General features: G+C 35.8%; 1 pseudogene; it reads left to right on the plus strand.

Moving 5' to 3' along the window:
• Nucleotides 1-21,718: 21,718 nt before the first annotated feature.
• On the plus strand, nucleotides 21,719-23,177 carry LOC137758879 (large ribosomal subunit protein eL19-like; annotated as a pseudogene).
• Nucleotides 23,178-24,436: the final 1,259 nt, after the last annotated feature.

Raw genomic sequence — 24,436 nt, forward strand, 5'->3', positions numbered from 1 at the left:
TGTGTATATATCCACATATATACACATCAATATGAGTAGAATACGCACATATACACACACACACGTACTTGTGCAAGAAACCTTGCTTCTATCATCCACTTTATCATATTATTTATCTTTGTCTCTTTTGGACAAAAATAACAAGGGGAAATGCTTATATGTTATGCTAGGCTGCTGTGGAATACACCAAAGTATTCCAAGTTACCAGTTGGGTAAACACAACCTTTTTTTTTTTTTAAACATCTTTATTGGAATATAATTGCTTTACAATGTTGTGTTAGTTTCTGCTGTATAACAAATTGGATCAGATATATGTATACATATATCCCCATATCCCCTCCCTCTTGCATCTCCCTCCCACCCTACTTCTCCAAAGAAGATATACAGATTGCCAAAAAACACATGAAAGGATGCTCAAAGTCACTAATCATAAGAGAAATGCAAATCAAAACTACAATGAGGTATCATAACACAACTTTTTAACCACACATTTGAAACAGAAAATGTTATCAATGTCGAGGCTTAAATAGTGTGTACCTGAATTGAAATATGCCATCTTTATTAAGATCATTATTAAAATATTTTTCAACTGCCACACATAATAGTATAGCTATTTCTTATTTTAGGACTGTATTGTAAAAATTCTTCTTTCATCACCACTTTTTAATATTTGCTCTATTTTTTATTTTTTTAACTTTTTATTTTATATTTGAGTATAGCCGATTAACAATGTATTTGCTCTATTATTGATGCACTCTTTGAGTAAGGCATTGGTTGTACTTTCCCCAAATAGTCTAGAATTCTAATAATATTCCAGAAACATACTACTTTACTTCTATAATTTACTGCTGGTAGCTCAGTTCTTTACCCATATATTTAAATGCAAAAATTACTCATTTTAGTGCTGTGTAGTAAAGCAGCTTAATAATGGCATAACTGGATATTTTTCATACAAAGCACTCAGGATCCTGAAGATTAGTTTACATTTTTCACCTTCGTCCTTGTGTATGTTCACCAGCAATGTTAAGTGTTTTCGAACAACTCTCTCTTATATAGTTTTCCTCTAATAATATCTTAAATGAAGATCTTGTAGAATAGTAGGCTATGGGCAATTTTATCAGACATCTTAAAGACACCACCCTCACTAACAACTTTGTTTCTCATATTCCTCTTGGAATCCCAGAAGAAGAGGGAGAGAAGTTTGTATAATCAAACCCATCCCATTTTCATATCATTAAACAATTTTAAGTCTCCATGAAATCTTGGTTGATAAAGTGAGAATTGGAGAAAAAGACAATTACATGCTATTTACAGGATATAAAAAGAACTTGAATTTATATTACTTCTTTCAGATGAGTTTCAGATTTTCTATTCAAAGTCATATCTGGCATTTTTAAAGGATGAATAAAATGTTGCATTTTAAAATAATATTAAAAAACTTAATTCATTTTTCTGAAATATTCTAATATAAATAATAATTTAGGTTGATAGTTTTTTTATTTGATAATAAATGGAACTAGTTTTATTTCATCTTAACCTCATCTAACTCAGAATTCTGTTCAAGGATAGTCAAGTATCACTTGTCATGTCCAGTTCGCTTATGTTCCCCAACTAGTTTAAATGATCAGTTTTAGAAAGATTGTCAGAGGTTGCTTAAAACTTGCTGACTCACTCTTCAGTGCCTGATGATGCCTGAATTGTTGATATTTTTATTCATTGTTTCACCTCTTCATGCATCACTATGTAAATCCTTATCATTGGAAGTTAAAACACTGAAATCAATGAAGTGTTTCTACTATCTCTTTTCTCTTACTATTAATAACATCTTTGTTTTCTAATGGACTTAGAATTATGTGTGGGACCATGTCCAAGAAGGCTTTTTCACTGTCATGTGTTTTTACCTTAGTAAATGGTTGTGTAAAATGAGTACATTCTGCCTGGATTTGAATCCTGGTTCTCCCAGTTCCTTACTATGTAATGTTGGAGAGGCATTTCCACCTCATTATTTCTTTTTTTAAAAAAAATTTTTGTATTGAAATACAGTTGATTAACAATGTTGTGTTAGTTTCAGGTGTACAGCAAAGTGATTTAGTTATATATATATGTGTGTGTTCTTTTTTATATCCTCTTCCATTATAGGTTATTGTAAGATTGAGTATAGTTCCCTGTGCTATACAGTAGGAACTTGTTGGTTATCTGCTTTATATATAGTAGTGTGTCTCTTTTTATCCCAAATTCCTAAGTTATCTCCCCCCTCCCCACTATCCCCTTTGGTAACCATAAAATTGTTTTCTATGTCTGTGAGTCTATTTCTGTTTTGTAAATAAGTTCATTTGCATCATTTTTTTTAGATTCCACATAAGTGATATCATATGGTATTTATCTTTCTAGGTCTGACTTACTTCACTTAGTATGATAATCTCTAGATCCATCCATGTTACTGCAAATGCATTTTATTTCTTTCTTTTTCATGGCTGAGTAGTATTTCATTGTAGATATGTACCACATCTTCTTTATCCATTCATCTGTCGATGGACAATTATGTTGTTTTCATGTCTTGGCTATTGTAAATAGTTCTGCTATGAACATTGGGGTGCATATATCTTTTTGAATTATGTGGCCTAGAATAATGGGAATAATAGTGATACTAATCTCAAAGTGGGATTGTGAGGATTAAATGAATTATTATGTTTAGCAGTCTTAGAATAGCGCCTGACATAGCTCTCATGGTGTATGCCTTTAAAATGGTTTACAAAACAAAACGAGCTTTCTTTTTCCTTATTCAACAACATTTATGAAGCACCAAATGTGAGTGCTTCACAAGCACTGGCTAGTACTGGGAATGCAGCTGGAATGTAACACACATGGCCTTTGCAATATTAATATTTAGAGTCTAGTGAGAGGGCACAAACAACACAATAACCACCCAGCTGTGTGGTAAGTCTTCTAAAGGGGGAGGTATGAAGTGCTAACTGGAGGGAATGGGACAGATTGACAACTCCTTAATATTTTTGTTTTAAATGATCCAGTGATATTTTTGAATAATTGTTAATATATTCAGTAAAATTTTTTATCACAGTTTTTGGGTGATGAATATCATCCAGATTCCTGGAAAATGTAGTTTTTATTCTTGCATCATCAGATCAAATCACTCTGTACCCATTATTACTGCAGTTATCTGCCAACACCTGGGGCACTCTCCAATTTCTTGAAGATTATGATTCTTAACTCACTCTTTGTATATCTAATTCTATTTCTGTTATGTCTTATTGATCTTGATATTCCCCTATTCTGTCCTGGTCTCTCAGTTCCTTGGTGTCCTCTTCTTTAATGATCTTGTCTTTCACCGTATCCCAGCCACTAACTTCCATAGTCAAAATATATGCCTTGCCATTATTAAAGCAATCCCTAAATAATCTCATTCTAAAACTGTTTAAAGCAACAAACATTAATGATACCATAAGCTCTGATGGTCAGAAATCTGGGTGTCCTTTAGCTGGATGCCTCTGGCTAGAAGTCCCTCACAAAGCTGCACACAAGGTATTGGTGATGGCTTCAATCTCCTGAGGTTTCAACAGGGAAGGATCTATATCTCAGCTCACTCACACAATTGTTAGTAGGTCCAGGTCCTTGCTGGCTGTCGGTGAGAGGTATCAGTACCTTGCCATGTGGACCCTTCAAACGCAGCTCAAAACATGGCAGCTTGTTTCTCCCAGACTGAGGGCTGAGAGAGAGAGTGATTAAAATTACAGTCTTTTCAGACTCTAATTTCAGAAGTGACACTCTTTCACTTTTGCCATGTTCTCTTCGTTAGCACTAACTAGGTCCAGCTCACATTTAAAAGAAGGGGATTCCACAAACACATGGATAACAGGAAGCAGAGACCTTTGGCAGATACCTTAGAGGCGGTCTCCCACACCCTTCTTTCTCTCCTCAAATTTCAAAACCTTCCTTTTTCCATTCCCTGTTTCATCTGATGACCTTCAAGACCTCCACAGGTTGCCGCCACTTTATCTACCTATCTTTATATTTTCTTTCTTCTTCCTATCACTATGGACGAGTTGTCCTTCCACACGTAATCTAAGGCCAGCCTCCCCACTTGTGCTCCAGAGCCTAAGCTATACTGCATAGTCAAGGGTATTGCTCCAAAAATTCTCACCTGTTTTCTGCATCATCAAATTTTCTTTCTCGGTTGGATTTCACATCATCATGTAATTTCTTATGTCTTCAAACCTCTCTTGATTTCATATCCCTTTACAGCCACTGTCCCATTTCTGCTCTTGTCTACTTGAACATTACTTGAAAAATGCGTTTCTATTCTTTATTCCAATCCCTCTCTTCCTGTACCTTCTACAATAACTGTATTGCAATAGGAATTTTACTTTCTTCTCGGCGGTATCCGTAATAGCAGAAACTCTTACGTCTTTACACAGGATAGAGAAAGCAGATGGATATGGGCAGATTAAATAATTTTGAAGTAAATAATCAAGAGACCAGAAGTGTGTAGTCTTCCTTCAGTGTGTATGGTTTCTGTAGAACAGTAAGTTTAGTTCCTGAATTGGAACATTTTTTGTTTACCAGTGACAGAATATTCTTTGGGTAGCAGTCAACCCTGCTCACTGGTAAATGCAGTAATTGTGTTTGATGATGTAATGACAGTTTCCTTTTTGAGATTTTCCTTATCCTCTTATTTCTAAAAAAGATTTAAAATTTCCATCTGAAATTAGTTGGGGAAAAAGTCAGACCCCTTTCTACCCTGAAGTATTGAATGTGTGTTCATTCTTAAATAAAACTCTCTTATCAAGGGTGCTGCTGAATAATACATTCATAAGGCATCTATGTCCTGTTCTTTTTCATGTTGTGTTTACTAGGGATTGCCTGCAGGTTATATGAAGCTGGGAATTGGTCTGTTACGTTTTAAAGATGTTCAGATGGTTTCAATCCTCACAAGGCCAAAGCAGTCTTTCTATGGGTCAGACTGATGCTGTTTAGTCAATGTGTCTAACCTCCTGGCATTTATATACCCCAAATGACCTTATAAATTATCATTTAAATAGGGTTCCAAGGCAGCAAAGGCAATTCCCATTACTGTCCTAGCTGCTAAATCTGGGTATTAACAATATAAATTTTGATTTATTACCCACTGTAAAATCAGAGTGCTTATTGTTTAACTTGCCAAAGCTTCCCTTATTTCCAAAAGGAACAAAACACACCTGAGAGAGTAAAATGGACAGTTGAAAAGGGGTGTTACTAACTCATCATTCACAATGATCCTCACTTTATAGCATTCCTCCATGCCAAATAATATCTTTCTAGAATTCTGATGCCTCACTGCAGCACTTTCAATCTTGACCCATATGCTATGGTTTGTGTTGCAGAACTGCTCAAGACTGCTGAGCTTTCAGTATCAAGAATTTAATCATTTTGAAAGGCTTAGGAGGATCTGTTCTCCATGGAGAGAAATACACACTGGAAGGAAAATCAAAAGGCATGAAAATGTGGCAAATAGATGTAAAAAAACGGCAGTAAAATAAATCTAGAATTTACTACCCTTTACAATGTCCTTTCAACTGATCTCTGAGGATTAGTAACATTGTCTGCATCTTGAAGGAATACTCTCTGTTTTTAGTGGAATTCCCAAAACATGAGGATTTGTTTACTGTACAATGACTCCAGGTAAGTGCACTTGTCCTGGTGCTTTTGGTGAATATTGATTTGCTCAGACACGGCTTCTAAACTCAACTGCCCTATTATATCCACTACTCGATTACTTAACAACCAGTCACTTTTAGTTTTTGGCATTGGAAACATTAGTGCTGCAGTTAACAGAAAAGGGCCGAGACAGGGCTGAATTAAAATCTTGTACTGTTAGTGGTTTGGTTACTTTTCCAGCTAAGCATTCAAATAAATTGAAAATGTTAGCAGGATTAATTTGAGTCTTCTTAAGAAAAGGGAGTTAATATGTTTTTCCTTCTGGTGTTCCATATTATTAAAGCAATAGTGCATTCCATAATTGTCATGGTCAGAAAAGAATTGCCTGTGTTGTCTGTATCCGACTGGTTTAACGTGACTAGTTTCTTAACAGGGTAAGGTTGAAAATATTGACTTAATAAACATTTGTTAAAAAGTCGTATTTTTGTGAAGGTGTATGTGAAGCACCATGGGGCATATACAGATAATCATGGGATCTTTCCTCAAAATGGTACAGACTTAAAAGGGTGACAAGAAATGTAAATTGATTTAAAAAAAATTATACCAGGCAGGAAGTGATGTGTCATAGTGCATAAAAAAGGCTATTTCCTAAAGTGGTGCTCAGAGCAGGTTGTAAGGAGAGCAGTGGATAATTTTGGGCAGGGATAGATGTGTTTTGAACACATGGTTAGGAGGATGGGGAGGTGTGGGAAGACATTTCAGACATGGAGAGATATAAGAAAAAAAAGCACAGGAGATACTAAGTGTAAACTTTGTGGCATACCTTCTTTATCTGGTTAGATTGTAAGGTGAGAAAAATTGAATAGTAGAAGATAATTTTGAAAAGATGAATTGAAGCTATATTTGGCCAGGCCCCGAATGCTAGACCAAGGTCTTGGATTTTAATTTTGAGCATTGAGGTCCTTGCCTTTCCCAGCTTCCCAAGGAAGTATCAATCGGTGGGCCTAACCTCGATCCAGATTCCACCCTGCTCAGAGCAGGAGGTATATGAGCTCTCTCTGCCCCACGGTTTGATAGGACTTGGGATCATAGTATGTTGCCCACTAGGTGTGGTGTTTGACATGGTGTGTGTGTTCTGGGCCCTGTGGAGCCCCAGAGTTTTAGCAATTCCTATCTTTCCAGATTGGTCTTGTCCAGCTGAAGAGATAGAAGTGTGGGACAAAGCCTTAAGCCTCATCTGGAAGTCTTTTCAACTATATGGATAACTATTTCACTTTGCAATCAACACTGACATTCTATTTGCATTGCACTAGACTTTTCTGGTATCCTCAAGCACTCCTGAGTGCTGAAAAGTCCCCTCCTTTGGAGGAGTGGGTTACTGCATCCTGAACTTTGGGTAAGAGGTGGGAGACCTGCTATAAAAACAAAGATTGCTGGAATCTGACTCCACCTTTTCACATCAAGGTGGTGTTAGATTATATTCCCATCCACCCCAGCCTGTCACATCCACCTAAACCTTGCTTGAGATTGACACACTAGGTCATTCTGCCTGGCACTTCCCAGGTATCTACGCTGTGGGCAGTTTCTGGAATTACCTTTCCCAGGTTCAGCTTTTGCTCTCTCCTAGGGTCTTGTGGCCCCAGCACACATCATGCTGAAGAGGGTGGGCACTCCTAATCTGCATATCTGATTGTACCATGGTATCTGTACATGATTTTAAGCAAGATTTTTTTAGACTACTATTGAGAGATTTTAAGTATATAAACTGCAAAGATACACATATATAAATACGTAAAGGAAACATATTTACAGATCTGAGAAAAGGGGATGGTTCTGGGCAAAGAGTAGCACCTGAAAATTGTCAACTACAGCAAGTCGTATGTAGCCTTCTAGGGTTTATATATCCCAGTGAGAAATACATTTTTAAAATTATGTGTAAGTGGGAAGAATTAAGCGAAAGATAGTTCAGCAGTTTTTATATGAGGCATAATTTACTTTGTGTGACAGGTTTCCTGACAGATGTGTCTATTGTTTGTATCTCTCTGCGTTTTAATTATTTAGAATTTCCTATGGTGAATGCACATAATACTATAGTTTTACTTTTTATCAAGTAGGAATGTTTCATTTCACGGCAATGATCATTTTTCATATGCTTGTTGAGCAATTTCTGTAGAAATAATAAATCAGTCTAGGTAAAAATTTCATATTAAAAAATTACCTTTAAGTGAGATTCATTCTTAAGATGTTAAAATCCCTTACATATTCTTTACCTTTAAAAAAAAAAAAATTTATTTAGGCTGCTCTGGGTCTTATTTGCGGCATGCAGGATCTAGTTCCCTGACCAGGGATCGAACCCTGGGCCCCCTGCACTGGGAGTATGGAGTCTTACCCACTGGACCACCATGGAAGTCCCTCTTTACCTTTTTTTTTTTTAACCTAAGATTCTTTATGGGCATCTGCAAATTATGAGATAATCTCTCTTTAACAATCCTCAAAATTTTAAGTAATTGCTATTCATAAGGTCTCCTGAGTAAATAAGGAGAACACAGATGAAATTTACATTGCTTTATTAGAAATCATTTAGGCTCTAGGTGAAAAATAGTTGATGCTTTGTCATACAGCTTTTTTTTTTTGGCTGTATAGCCTTTATTATTACCTCCAGTGAAATAAACTGCTATAGTGCCACATCACTGTAGAGGAGTGTCATCTTGATTTAATGCTAAGTCACTGAAATTCTCATTATTAATCAGCTTGTAGTTCTAGAAAAATAATCCATTTTGCTTAGGCAGCTTTAGAGCATTTGTTTTGTGTGTCTATGTACATTACAGTATATAGTGAACCACTGTCATTTTAGTGGAATTGCTTTCTCACTACCACAACAGTTACATACTGGAATAAGAATTGGTAATAGCTGTGTGAATACAGTCTTATGGTGAGACTCTACCACACAGTAAACCTGTAAAATTTGGAGTACATGAGAATCATAGTAGCTCCTGATTGGTGAGTAATGAGTGAATGACAAGTTCTAAAAAAAAAAAAGTAATAACGTAGTAGATTCATAAACATATACTCCATAGAAGTTATTTTTCAGACATGTAATCGTGTTCCATATTAGTGTATATGTTGCTGTATATGTTATATACAACATGTAATTGTTGTATATGTTTAACTGTCCTAAAGCTATTGTATAAATTAAAGGTTATACTGTTTTCTGTTATAGACTGAAAGTTTATGTCAACCCCCTGCCAAAAAAAATTTGTATGTGAGAGCCTAATGCCTAATGTGATGGTCTTTGGAAGTGGAATCTTTGAGAGATGATTAGGTCATGAGGGTAGAGCCCCCATGAACGGAATGAGTGCTTTTGTTAGAGATAACCCCAGAGAGCTCCCTTGCCCCGTCTACCATGTGAGGACATAGCTAGAAGATGGCCATCTCTGAACAAAGAAGCACATCCTCACCAGACAATCTGCTGGACTTGGACTTATCAGTCTCCAGACCTATAAGAAATAAATTTCTGTTGTTTGTAAGCCGTGTAGTTGATGGTAGTTTGTTAGAGCAGCCCAAATGGACTAAGTTTGTGATGTAGTCTGTCATCGTCCGTCTATTTTTTTTTAATCACAGTTTGAGAGAGCAATTTGCTAATTAGGCTTTTTATTTATTTATTTATTTATTTATTTTGGCTGTGTTGGGTCTTCGTTTCTATGCGAGGGCTTTCTCTAGTTGCGGCAAGCGGGGTCCACTCTTCATCGCAGTGCGCGGGCCTCTCACCGTCGCGGCCTCTCTTGTTGCGGAGCACAGGCTCCAGACGCGTAGGCTCAGTAGTTGTGGCTCACGGGCCTAGTTGCTCCACGGCGTGTGGGATCTTCCCAGACCAGGGCTCAAACCGGTGTCCCCTGCATTGGTAGGCAGATTCTCAACCACTGCGCCACCAGGGAAGCCCCTGCTAATTAGGCTTTTACTGTGATTGCTATAGTCATCCAGCCAATATAATTTAGAACCGGTAGAGGATTTGTTGGCATAATTTATTTGTTCTGGCCATCCTCATAGGGCAAATTCAATATTTATTTTGATCACTAATCTAATACAATATTGTCATGAGGACATTTCAGCTTTTTGCACAAAATGAACAATGTTGCCTCAATGCTTAACATTTTTAATTATTTCTACGAAAATAACAGTGCACATAATAAAAATTTTAAGCAGCACAAACAAAAAGGAGTCTGTCTCATTCTCAAAACATCCATCCTATTCCCCAGAAGTAATTTTGTGTATCCTTCCAGAATGTTTTCAGGCATATACACAAACATATGGATCCACCTTGTTTTATACCAGTGAGATAATATGTACAAGCTGTTCTGTTATTTGCTTTATATCTGGGAGGGTTTTCCAGGTTATCATAACAAATCTACTTTATTTTTAACAGATGTATATAGTTGACCTTTCTATGGATGTTCTTATTTTATTTAACCAATTGCCTCCGAGAAACATTAAAGTTGTTTACAGGTCTTTCCCACACCCCTAATACAAATAATGCTGTAAAAATAATATTTTGTACGTATATGAGTTACACACAAATATATCTGTAGGGTAAGTATCTCAGAGTAGAATTACCAAGTCAAAGGGTTTGCACCTTTTATGTTTGGGTAAATTCCTATCCAAAAGATTGTACCAATGAATACTCTCACCAATAGCATATGGAAATACATTTTTCTTCATATCCTTGATAATACTGCCTACTCTGACTACTTCATTTATTCAACAAATATTTGTTACTACCACTTTTTCTGTGCTTAATTTTCTCTCATAGCACTTATTACCATCTGGCATGATATGTTCACTAACTTATTTGTTTATGTATTTTCTACTCATTGAAAAACTACATGGGGCAGAAGATTTTGTCTAATCTGTTCACTGCTGTATCCCTTACGTTTAGAAAAGTACCTGGAACATATTGTGTGCTCCATGCATACTTATTCAATGAAGGAATGAATGAATGATCGATCTGTTTCTAAGACTTAAGGCCCATATAAGATGAAATGTTGCTGAAATAAATGTATCAGAGCTTTCTTTTGTGACTGAGATTTATGCCTTCTTAGGAGGTAACTTGACTCCAGAATTACTTTTTACAACTATGTATTTTTTTCTTTTAGTACTTTCGCATTATTTTATAATAACACTTTTATGTTTATGTTTTAAATTTTTTGAAAATGAGAAATGAGGCAGATATCCAGCTTTATTTTCCCTTGGAGTTATCTATAGTAATTTTAAAAGTATCTATTTTTTTATGATTTAATTGCTATCTTTATTATATACTAAATTTCTGTATGTCCTGAATCTATTTGGGCCTTCTATTTTGGTCCATTGATCTCTCAGTTTTGTGTCATGCCATATTATTCTACTTACTGGTACTCAACGATACATTTTATTACTAATTAAGTCTGTTTCTTCCTAAATGGTGTACTTTCTTTGGGCCTTTGTTGACTAAATTTGCTGATTTCTTTCAGATTGAGTATCAAATTCCTTGTTGTGTTTTGACAAAAATTATACAAAAATTATATTTTGACTGGGCTTGTAATTTGTGGGATAATTTTCAGGAAATTCAAATGGTATATACAGTATTGAGTCTTCCCAGTCAAGAAAACTTTCCACTTATTAAAGTATTTTTAAAATTTTAAGTTTTTTACATATTTCTTAACTTTATTAATAGGTGTTTAATGTTGCTTTGTATATGAAGTTTGTTGTCACTATATTTTCTGACAGCTGCTTTCTGTGTGTACTCCTCTTACAGAACTCTCCCAGTTTCTTAGATGGTTTTTTTTAGATTTATCATGTATAAAATCACTTCATCTGAAAATGGTGATGACTTTATCTCCTCTGCAATTATTTTATTTCTTTTAAAAAGTATTTTATTGTAGTGTATAGAAGTACTTAAAAAACTGAACGAGAAATTATATGAAAATCAAATTATCAGTTTTATCTGGACTCTAAGGCAGATAATATTTGTGAAAAATCAGGATTGATATCATACCTTTTAACACTAAAACTATTCAAATATTTTTTAAGTTGGTGATAAAATTTCTGAATTTTCAGTAATCAAGAAAACATAATTAAAACTTCAAAGAAAATATTTGGAATTCTTGTAAGACAATAGCAGAAATAATCTCTAATAAAGATAGGATTTATAGTAGAAGCATATCTTAATTTTAATAGCCAGGTGACTAAAAAAAAATCTAAAAATAAAAAACAACTACAAAAGACACTTAATACACAATTATCTAAAAATCAAGTGCTAGTTACTATGCTTGTCTTTAGTATTTTCTACAAGAGATTCTTTGGTATAAAGGTCAGATCAATGGTGAGTACAAACCATATGCAAATTCTGGAATTTCAATTTGGAATTGGGAAAAATAACTCAAACTCTAATAATTTTGTAATCATTTATTTTGATAAAAATTGTCATTATAAAAGTGGTGGCACAGTGGTTAAGAATCTGCCTGCCAATGCGGGGGACACGGGTTCGATCCCTGGCCCAGGAAGATCCCACATGCCGTGGAGCAACTAAGCCCGTGCGCCATAACTACTGAGCCTGCGCTCTAGACCCCGTGTGCCCCAACTACTGAAGCCCGTGCCCCTAGAGCCCGTGCTCCGCAACAAGAGAAGCCACCGCAGTGAGAAGCCCGCACACCACAATGAAGAGTAGCCGCCGCTCACCGCAACTAGAGAAATCCCGTGCGCAGCCACAAAGACCCAACATAGCCAAAAAATTTTAAAAAAATAAATTAATTAATTTAAAAAAAAAGTAAGAAGGTGAACATTTCTGCAAGGAACATTTAGTTGTAGTAGTCTTTCTCGAATATTAATATCATTTACAGTAGTTTTAACACAGGTCATTTAATTGTTCTGCATCTGAATTTTCATTTTCAAAGTTAGAATATTAAGTTCAAGTAACATTTTGATGAAACATTCAAAAGGTGTAATGCGTATATAAAAGTACAATCTGTACAAACTATAATTTTATCCAAATTAAAGTTTTTATATTCCATCAGTGTAAGGTCAAACAGATAACTGCAGGCCCATGAGGAGTTAAAACTGTTAGACTCTGGGCCATTTTACCAACTGAGAATACTGCTATGCACATTTTATATGTTATTTTAGCAATAAATGTAAAAGAAGACATGTTGCAAACAGGTGGATCTCTATAGTAGATGTAATCAGAAAGCTTCAGTTTATTGATCCAATAGCAGGCACTTAAATTGTTTTTTACTTAAATATAACAAGTAAAATGCTTACCTCACTTAACTGGCTGGAAACCTCATTTCCTATGCATGGGTGCAAGAAGAAGAAAATTTCATTTAAAATTGTTTAGATTTATTTGCAATATTGTAGATAGACTGTGGGGTGTGTGTGTATAGCAATTTTATTAAGAGACAAAGTCTTAATAGTTAATATCTTCAAATTTGGAGTCAAGTGGTTTTCCACACCTAAAATCTGTGTGGCTTTAGATAAATGACTCAGCTTCTTGAAGCCTTAGTTTATCATATATAAATTAGATAAGAAAGCCAGAATCTATTTCCAGGGTTATTACCAAGGTCAAGAAAGGTAATACTTGCAAAATTTTGATCATTGTGTCTCAAATCCAGTATATTATTCTTAGTGATAATAGTAGTAAGTATAGTTTTCACTTTGTACACAGATGGCTTGTCAGTTACAACACAGAAGGAACTAGGTATATTTGCACGTGAAATACAGCTCTTTGTTGTATAAAATGAGAATTCTCATGGGAACTCTTTGTTTTTTCTCTCTCTCTCTCTCTCACACAGATGCACCTAGAGACACAACACACTCACTTTAAATGTGCAACAGAGTGGTTAGCAGAATGGGATTTCCTTAATAGCAGACATGACTTTCTATTACAGGCGGTAATTGTAATTCTTAGTGTCAGTACAATAAGAAGGAAAGCTGCTATTAATCTGTTTCCTGATATGGCTAAGCAACTTCTCCATCTTAATCCAGGAAGTTGTAGCTAGACTGAGCACCAAATCTCTTAGGTTCTCTGATTTCACTAACACTTGCCTTTGTGTTCAGATATGTTGGAAACTGAAAAGAATAGGGCTCATTAGCTAATGAGGGTCAGACAGAGAAATGGGTTGAAGCCTGACAATGAATTAGGGAATCAATATAAAAACATTATTGCTCACAGACAAAAAGAAAAAAAGGGGGGGGGGATTAAAGGTTAAAGGAGTTAAGTACAGAAACAAAAAGTAAGAAATTAGATAAGGTGTAAAGGGAAAGAGTGATAGTGACTTAAAAAGTTGCAAGAAAAGGAAAAAAAAAAAGTATAGGGTAAAAGTAAAAGACAGTAACAGAAAGTGAGCTAAGGGAGCGGAACAAAGCAAACGAACAGATTCCTGGCAGAAGAATATTATTAATGGTTATGAGCCCTCACTTCACTGGTTATGATAGAAGTTCAAGCTTTTTTTTTCTCCCTACAGTTTTCATACTATAAACTGTGCTTTGATTTCATTTCTTCAAATCTCAGTTGAGGCCAGATGCATCCAGCAGTGACCACAGAGATGGTACAATGCAATCAAAGCATTGTTAAGTGGACTCTGGGAATTGTAGATGTTTAGGATTAGAGTACATTGAAAAGGCAAGTTATTTTGTAGTCTTCAGATGCCTTTAGTTTAGAGCATTTCTTTTGTACTCAAGTAAACAAAGACTACTCTGCTTAGTATATAGAATTCCAAATTCTATATTCCAAATCCTATATTCTTAGTACATAGAATTCCAAATTCCAGACATAGGGTTTACTAAAATGATGTTTCATGCTAGAAATTGGAAAGCTTAGCATTCAACCAGTTAACCTTAGCAAGCAGAATTGCAGATGACTTCAGTGCTAGTACACTGCATTACATTTACTCTGCCCCCTGAGCATTGACTTTGGATATAAATTGAGTATGTTTGATCTTGAAGTCACTTAATTTTTCTGTTAAGAAATGATCCTTTAGGTAATATTTCACTTAGTATCTGTTCTATAAAAAAGTGTCATTAAAGAATTGGTGACATAGGTTTTTGAACCGAAGTCCCATCTTCTCGCTGCCTGAAAAATCTTAGTTTTTAGCTTCAAACTGGAACCTTGAAAAGGTTCTTGCCTGTGCTTTGTTGGTGCTTAACAATTCTACTGGGTGTAATAGCTTCATAATTACAGCTCATGTTCCAACTCATCAGAAGTGTTATCTATGAGTAAAATGATATAAAGGGTAAGTAATGCTTCAATAAATAAAATATTCCCAAGTTTAAAATATAGATTATAATTAATAATAGTATTTTGATCTTTATGTCTATTCACATAAACCATTTTTTTGGTCATTTCCTAGTTCCTGAGTAATTTACAAGTATTCTTCATCATATATATTTGGTGTTTCTTCTGTGTAATGATTTAAAAAGCTTAAATTTTCTTTGAGTTCCTATAGAGTAGAAAACAATCATGTTTTTCTTTATGGATCTGGGAGGTTTTTTTTTAAATTGTTTTTATTGAAGTAGAGTTGATTTACAATGTTGTGTTAATTTCTGCTGTACAGCAAAGTAATTCAGATATATATATATATATATACCTTCTTTTTTTAAAAATTCTTTTCCATTATGGTTTATCACAGGATACTGAATATAGTTCTCTGTGCTATACAGTAGGACTTGTTGTTTATTCATTGCATATATAAAAGCTCACATCTGCTCACCCCAACCTGCCACTTCATCTCTCCCCCACCCACCTCTGCCTTGGCAACCACAAGTCTGTTCTCTATGTCTGTGAGTCTGTTTCTGTTTTGTAAATAGGTTCATTTGTGTCATATTTCAGATTCCACATATAAGGGACATCATATGGTATTTGTCTTTTTCTTTCTGACTTAACTTCGCTTAGTATGATAATCTCTAGTTGCATCCATGTTGCTGCAAATGGCATTATTTTGTTCTTTTTTTAGACTGAGTAGTATTCCATTGTATATATGTACCACGTCTTTTTTATCCATTCATCTGTCGATGGACATTTAAGTTGTTTCCATGTCTTGGCTATTGTGAATAGTGCTGCTATGAACATAGGGGTGCATGTCTTTTTGGATTAGAGTTTTGTCTGGATATATGCCCAGGAGTGGGATTGCTGGATCATACGGTAATTCTATTTTTAGTTTTCTGAGGAACTTCCATGCTGTTTTCCACAGTGGCTGTAACAACTTACATTCTCACCAACAGTGTAAGAGGGTTCCCTTTTCTCCACATCTTCTCCAGCGTTTGTTATTTGTAGAGTTTTTTTTTTTTTTTTTAAACATCTTTATTGGAGTATAATTGCTTTACAATGGTGTGTTAGCTTCTGCTTTATAACAAACTGAATCAGTTATACATATACATATGTCCCCATATCTCTTCCCTCTTGCATCTCCCTCCCTCCCACCCTACCTATCCCACCCCTCTAGGTGGTCACAAAGCACCGAGCTGATCTCCCTGTGCTATGCGGCTGCTTCCCACTAGCTAGCTATTTTACATTTGGTAGTGTATATATGTCCATGCCACTCTCTCACTTTGTCACAGCTTACCCTTCCCCCTCCCCATATCCTCAAGTCCATTCTCTAGTAGGTCTGTGTCTTTATTCCCATCTTGCCCCTAGGTTCTTCATGACCATTTTGTTTTGTTTTGTTTTTTAGACTCCATACATATGTGTTAGCATACGGTATTTGTTTTTCTCTTTCTGACTTACTTCACTCTGTATGACAGACTCTAGGCCCATCCACCTCACTACAAATAACTCAGTTTTGCTTCTTTTTATGGCTGAGTAATATTCCATTGTATATATGTGCCACGTCTTCTTTATCCATTCATCCGATGATGGACACTTAGGTTGCTTCCATGTCCTGGCTATTGTAAATAGAGCTGCAATGAACATTTTGGTACATGACTCTTTTTGAATTATGGTTTTCTCAGGGTATATGCCCAGTACTGGGATTGCTGGATCATATGGTAGTTCTATTTTTAGTTTTTTAAGGAACCTCCATGCTGTTCTCCACAGTGGCTGTATCAGTTTACATTCCCACCAACAGTGCAAGAGGGTTCCCTTTTCTCCACACCCTCTCCAGGACTTATTGTTTGTAGATTTTTTGATGATGCCCATTCTGACCGGTGTGAGGTGGTACCTCATTGTAGTTTTGATTTGCATTTCTCTAATAATTAGTGATGTTGAGCATCTTTTCATGTGCCTATTGGCCATCTGTATTTCTTCTTGGATAAATGTCTATTTAGGTCTTCTGCCCATTTTTCTATTGTTTTGTTGTTGTTGGGTGGTGTGAGCTGTTTGTATATTTTGGAAATTAAGCCCTTGTCCGTCAGATCGTTTGCAAATATTTTCTCCCATTCCACAGGTTGTCTTTTCGTTTTGTTTATGGTTTCCATTGCTGTGCAAAAGTTTGTAAGTTTGATTAGAGCCCATTTGTTTATTTTGTTTTTATTTCTATTGCCTTGGGAGTCCTAAGAAAACATTGATACAGTTTATGTCAGAGAACGTTTTGCCTATGATCTCTTCTAGCAGTTTTATGGTGTCATGTCTTATGTTTAAGTCTTTGATCCTGTGTGAGTTTTAAATAAAAAAAAAAATGGAAAATGGAAAAAATTTGAAACAAGTCCTAGTAATCTGATGTGTCTCATGGTTTAATCATATTTGCTCAGTGCAATTTTTTTTGTTTTTTTTTTCAATGCAGTTTTTAATCGGAACATTTGTTTTGAGTGACCATATTCTTGTGTGGGACTAACCAGACAAATGTTTGTTTATTAAAGAATAAACAAACATTTAATAATTAGGAATGAAGTGATCTGTCAGGACTGCTGCTTGTCCCTGGTTCTGTGCATGCCTGGCTCGTATGTGGATCAAGTGCTGTTCTGGTGACAGGTGTTAGTGTCCACTGTCTGCTGTACCATCTCTCAAATACCGTGTGTCTACAGGGACAAGTGAATTTCTGAATGGGTAATTAGAACAAAACTGAGTTGCCCAACATCCTACAGAATTTTTGAGATACTAACATGATTTTATATGCAATTGTAACAAAAATTACAGTGAAATTTTTAGGACACATGATTATGAAACGTTTGAGCTCCTGAGAGAGAAGAATTTCCAAAAAAGCCACCAGAAGTTATCATAGAAGATGGGAATGGGAAGATGAGGGGAGATGCGTAGAAGACTAAAATCTCTGCTTCTTTCTCGCTTTGGATTTCACCGTATAATTTAAGACTTTCTTGCAGGGTTGTTAGACTTAAAGTACTCCTGGAAATTCAATGTAATCTCAACGATTCATATTCTAAAAATTACTAACGAAATATCTTCAAATTTATTAGCATTTATTACATGCTGGGTGTAGAACTGTTTTACATGTATTTTCTCATTCAATCTTTTTAAAAGTCCAACAATATTGACCCCATTTTGCACATTAGGAAACCAGCAAAGAGAGGTGGGTATTTTGGCCAAGATCATCCATCTAGTAATAATGGAAAAGAAATTTTAACCTAGATGTGCCTAGCTCCACTCAGACATAGATGCATGAAATTTACTGTGCAACTGATAAATTAAACCTAACCTTCCAAAACATTTCTCTCTTATTCAGTCTCACAGCCATGACTGGTATTATTATTAACCTGAGGGCTCTGCTTTCTAGAAATTTGATTGTGGATAATCATGGAAAATATAGCTGCCAAATATCTAATTCAAACCACTTGTTTATCCCACATAATTCTTCTTTTATTTTCCATGAATCATTGAAAATAGATGTTCCACATTCTAGAACCCCAAGTCTTTACCCAACAGTGTAAAAAGTGTCAGACACAGCTACCTTTTTTCCCCACATGACTATAGCTTCTTTCCCCTCAACTTTAGCCTACTGGTAATTGTATTATTTTATGCTGTCAAAAGTCTCCATGCTTCCTTTTCTAATGTGCCAAGGTCACTTTCTCAATTATTTTTCTCAGTGGATCATGATTTAGCAAGCTCTACTCATATCATATGCAGCTAAAGTAATAGAAGGCCCTAATCCCCATTTATTCTAATTATATAAAAATTTGGCTAGCTATAATGCTAAATGTGCCCTTTGACCTGAAGAAAATATTTCTGAGCTGTTTCGTTCCCCTAGAACGATAAATGAGATGCATCAGAAGTTCCTTAACTCATTGAGAAATGCTTGAATGGTCTTGTCTATTTGACTTCTACCTACTGGGACACATTTTACTGATGGCTTGAAAGAAACTTTAGACGCTAATCAGTAAGGTGGAGCATTTTTAAGCAGAGTATTTTAAGATTAAAGAATAGCGTCATTGAAATGAACTTCAAAAAAGGAAGAACACAACATGATCAAAGATTTAAGCAAAAAGATACTTTTTAAAGCACAGAGATAAAATTTATTTAATTAGACCATGTTACTGAGGGAGATAAAATCTCTAGTCTGAAGCCAGAAGAAGGTAGGCTATTACTTTATCTTAGTTTAAGCATTAAAGCATACATACTACAGATAATGGATGTTCTTCTGCCTGGTGACAGGGCAGGAAGAGGGCTTTGATTTCATGAAGTACATGTGGTACAAGTTTATAAGCGAGTTCATTTCAGCCATGTCCACAAAAAGCACTCTAACAACAATTCATGCGATCACTTCATCCTGGGGGCTCAGTGAGATGCGGAAGATCTAGGTTTTATAGGATGGTTAGTTAACTTAAATGGTTGCACTATCTTCTAAATAATGTCAGGGCCCATTTAGCTATGAATAGAGGACCCTGATCCATGGAAATAAATGCACCCATGACCTTGGCTAACCATCTTACGGTGTCGGGTCATAATTACAGCTGGGCCCTTGAGTAAAACAACTCCAGAAGCAGCGATGGCTAGCAGTTCTCTTTAGCAACATTAAATGTTGTAGAACTTTATGTTGATTTATTTTGTATGCAAAGGGGAGCAAATAATTGGGGGCGCCCAAACTTTGTTTTCCATAAATGCCTTGAGACTGGACTTTTTTCACTAAGTCCTGAGTCAGGTCAAATAAAGACAAGCCCCAAACTTGTCAGGCATATGAATAATAGTCACATAAAGAATATTTGTGAACGTAAAATAAAGATGCAACAGATAACTAAGATTAACAAATAATCTCCAATCATTTGATGCTCAAATCTTTCAGTGAGTCCTTATAAAGGAGATAAGTGCTATGAGAGAAGGGGGAGGGGAGAGGGTGTCCCATCCTATCAAGTCAAGTGAGAGAGGTCTCTAAGAGAAATGTTCTTAGGGGCTCAGATAGCTAGCAGAATCTTGTTCTTCTGTTACACTACTGAGCTGCAATCCATGGGCTCTCTTGGTGCCATCCATGGAGTGTAGCAAAGTGAGAAGTCCCTTTGGAGAACCTGAATTGTGTACCTGTGATTTTGGAGGCATGATAGAGGATGACAGTTCCAAATGCAGAGGACTGCAGATGGAGCACATGGGATGGCAAGCAGAATGGGGAGGTTTTGCACCACTCTGCCAAACTAGTAAGGAGAGTATCAAGAAAATCACCCATAGAAATGAACGCATTCACGAAGGGGAGATTGGTATACCATTTCTGGGTCCAATATCGGTTTATGGATCAGATTGCTGATAGCCTCTGCACAGATCTGAGCTGGGAGGAAGGTAATGCAACGTGATATCAGGGCAGAGAGAACTACTGTTGCAGCTTATTTTTTTCAGAAGGGGAATCTAAGATGCAGATTAGTATGCTGGCCACTTAGTAGGGATCATTCTTGGGAGTAACACTTATGGAAGAAAGAGGAAGGAGGCAGTGTCGGGCATTGCAAACCCGACAAAGGCCTCATCTCTAGAGCTGGGACAGATCATCAGAGTTGTCCTGAGTTGAGTTGAAGGGACTGAGTCTTTATACCCCTGCACTGATCCATCATTGGGCAGGCTGCTCCTGGAAGGAGGTGAGAACTTGGGCAAGATAATTTTTTTCTCAAGTGAGTTAATCCCAAAAGACAGCTGACAGCTGAGGGCTGCTTTCTGGCTTTTTGCAGCTGCTGGGAGCATAAATTGTTGATTTTAGAACTGAGATCTGGACAGCACATTATGGTGTTCATCATAAAAGCTTTTCTTTTTACAGCTTGGCAGTCCTCAGAGCTAAGGAGTGGTGTATTAGTCAGGGTCCTTCAGAGGAACAGAACAAACCAAATGTGTATATGTACACATATAACAGGATGTAATTTATATAATATGTAATTATATATTAATATATGTTAGCATAATATATATTTTATATAACGTATGTTTTATATTATAAATGTATATATTGTGTTATATAATTATATATATCATTATATTGTTTATATTATATATGTATTATATGCTATATATAACATACTTTATATCATATATATATAATATATAGAGAGGGGTCGAGGAAGGATTGATTTTAAGGAACTGGCTTATGCAATTATTTAAGATCCATTAGCATAACATCCGATCTACAAGCTTAACGTTGGTTAGGATTCACAAACAGACTGTAGACTCAGGAAGAGTTTCAGTTCAGGTCCAAAGGCAGCTTGCTGGCAGTATTCCTTCTTGTTCAAGAGAGATCAATCTTTATGCTAGTAAGGCTGTTGACTGATTAGGTGAGGCCCACCCATATCAGAGGATCATCTGCCTTACTCCAAGTCTGCAGATTTAAATGTTAATCTGACCCAAAAAGCATCTTCACAGAAATATCCAGAATAATGTTTAAGCAAATATATGGTCACCATGTCCCAGCCAAGCTGACATTTAAAATTAACCATTACAAGTGCTCTGTTTGTGGATCATGGTACATTAAGTCTAATAATGTGGAACCTTTGACCTTAATAATGTAGTACGAGAGGTAAACATTTAAAATTAGTCATACTTAATATAAAATTCTTCAACATAACAAAAAAGTAGCCAGAATTAAGCCATATATTTGTCTGAAGTAAATCTTCTTATTAATACATATACCACACCTACATATAATCTTTTAGAATATGGGAAAGAGGCTTTCTTTTTGTTGCTGCTGCAGCCATGAGTATACTCAGGCTTCAGGAGAGGTTTGCCTCCAATGTCTTGTGCTCTGGTAAAAATGTTGGTTGGGTCTCAGTAAGACCAATGAAATCTCCAGTGCCAACTCCCATCAGCAGATCTGGATGCTGATTAAGGGTGTACTGAGCATCTGCAAGCATCTCCACTCCCAGGCTTGATGCAGAAAAACACCTTGGCCACCGGGAGAGCAGGCATATGGTCATGGATAAAGAAATGGTCCTGCCAGTGCTAGGATGCCTGAGAAGGTACCCTGGATGAGGAGAATGAGAATTCTGCTGCTCAGAAGATACCGTGAATCTAAGATTTATCACTACCTGTGTCACAGTCTGTACTTAAAGGTGAAGGGAAATGCATTCAAAAACAAGTGAATTCTCTTGAACACGTCCAGAAGCTGAAGGCAGTAAAGGTCCAAAAGAAGCTCCTGGCTGACCAGGCTGAGGCCCTCGGGTCTCAGACCAAGGAAGCACACAAGTTCTGGGAAGAATAGCTCCAGACCAAGAAGGAAGAAATCATCAAAACTCTATTCAATGAAGCAATGCCATTTGCAGCAGCATGGATGGACTTAGAGATTATCATACTAAGTGAAGTAAGCCAGACAGAAAAATATCATATGATATCACTTATATGTGGAATTTAAAAAACTGATACAAATGAACTTATTTATAAAACAGACTCACAGACATAGAAAACAGACTTATGGTTACCAAAGAGGAAAGTGAGGGGGGCAGGGATAAATTAGGAGCTTGGGATTAATAGATACACACTACTATATATAAACTAGATAATTAACAAGGACATAATGTATAGCACAGGGAACTATACTCAATAGCTTGTAATAACCTATAATGGAAAAGAATCTGGAAAAGAATATTTATACACATATATGTGTATATATATTTATAAATAATGTATAATTGAATCACTTTGCTGTACACCTGAAAGTAACACAACATTGTAAATCAACTATACTTCAATAAAAAAAAATCTATTCAAGGCAGAAAAGACCAAGAAATCTCCCCCTCTTTCAGCAATTACATAGATCAGTCATTCAACTAAAAATAAAACCCTTATCTACCCTTCCCACCAAAAATAAAAAATTGAAAGAAAGAAAATGTGGAAAGAAGGCCATAATGCTTTAACCTTTAGAGGATGTTTATAACGGTCCATTAGTTGCCTTACAGGTACTAATTCTTTCTCTCTGTGACAGATGCTTAGGCCATCACTGTGGATTGAATCCAGTATGAGAGCTCCAAAAAGAGCAAGGTCCAGGTCTTCTAGCCAGAGACTCATAGATATTATTAGTACACATGCTGTCTCTGCTATCCACACCCTTTTGGCTAAGATTTCATGTATATGCAAATCGCACACCTCTAATATGTTGACACTGATGGAGCGCAGTGGTCCTCATGAGGAGCTCGGCAGCCCCCATGTGTAGGTGCTGATAAGGTGCTGTTGCCAGAAGTGGGATTTTGAGTTCTAATTTACACACACATGAGCACATAGTAACTTTATGAGTTTTCTGTGTAAAAAGAACACAGGTAAAAGGGAACCAAATTTGAGCCATTTTGGTGATTTCAAGCCATTTTGAGACTCACTCAAGAAGGCTGTCTGCCAGCAAGGGCATTCTCATAGCAAAAGGCAGAAGTTGTGAAGGGAATTAGAAGAGATCATTTGGAAGCTATCTTCCACATGAGGAAAATATGCATTTTTCAGAACCTGGCATGCATCTCATAAGAAAACACCCTATTTCCTAAATACCACTGAAAATATTAAGAAATATGGTAGGGAATGAACTCATAATAGCCAAATCCAGGTCTCAACCCAAATTAGAGGGATTAATAAAGGACATTTTCAGGAAGAAAGAAGATTTTAGATAATATTTGGTATGATTAAGAGGAGACATAATCTTAGTGTTCTGGTAAAGTTTTTACCAATAAAAATTTTTAAAAGGAGAAAAAATCCCCAAGTCTTTACAAGAAAATTGTGATCAAAGTATAAAACAAAACTATAGTATGGTATTGCAAGATTATTTCAATACAAATAGTCTCTAAAAGGTCATTAGTTTGACATTTTCTTTTGAAGTAAACTGTTTTGACTCAGGCTTCCATTCCTCTCTGTGTTGAATTATACTAAACAGTTATGTGGAGAAAAATAATTATGTAACCATAACTGAAATCACTGTTAAGTTTTTAAATTATCTAAGTAAAACTACTGAAAAAGTATAGAAGGTTTAATGAATGTTATGAAAATAATAAAAATAATATGGTCTTTTTCAATGACAGGTATTATAGGTGACAATTTTATGATGGATATAGAAGAGGAAAACTGGAGAGAAATATAGGGGAGTTTATTTCTTAAAATGAATTTGTAGAAAGTCAAGATATACAATTTTGATAACACAAGAAATAGACTCAAGTGTTATATTGAATCATTATCCTTGAAAGATAAAACAGACAGAGTAGAATCCTAGTATATCTGAGTGGCTGTGACATAATACTAAGTAGCTGTCTGGTATGAGACATGTTACTCTTCTGCTTCTCCTTCCATTCTGTTTTTTACCTGCTCATTCCCCATTCTGATGATAAGGAGTTAGCTTATTTCTTGATTCTCCTTTTAGTCATTCATCTGCATCATTGAATCTGAGAGATCCCATGACTTAGGTATTTATAAAAAGGGATACTGAACTAATCTTAA

Source organism: Eschrichtius robustus, chromosome 2 (assembly GCF_028021215.1).
Source record: "Eschrichtius robustus isolate mEscRob2 chromosome 2, mEscRob2.pri, whole genome shotgun sequence".
In the NCBI taxonomy this organism is placed as follows: domain Eukaryota; kingdom Metazoa; phylum Chordata; class Mammalia; order Artiodactyla; family Eschrichtiidae; genus Eschrichtius; species Eschrichtius robustus.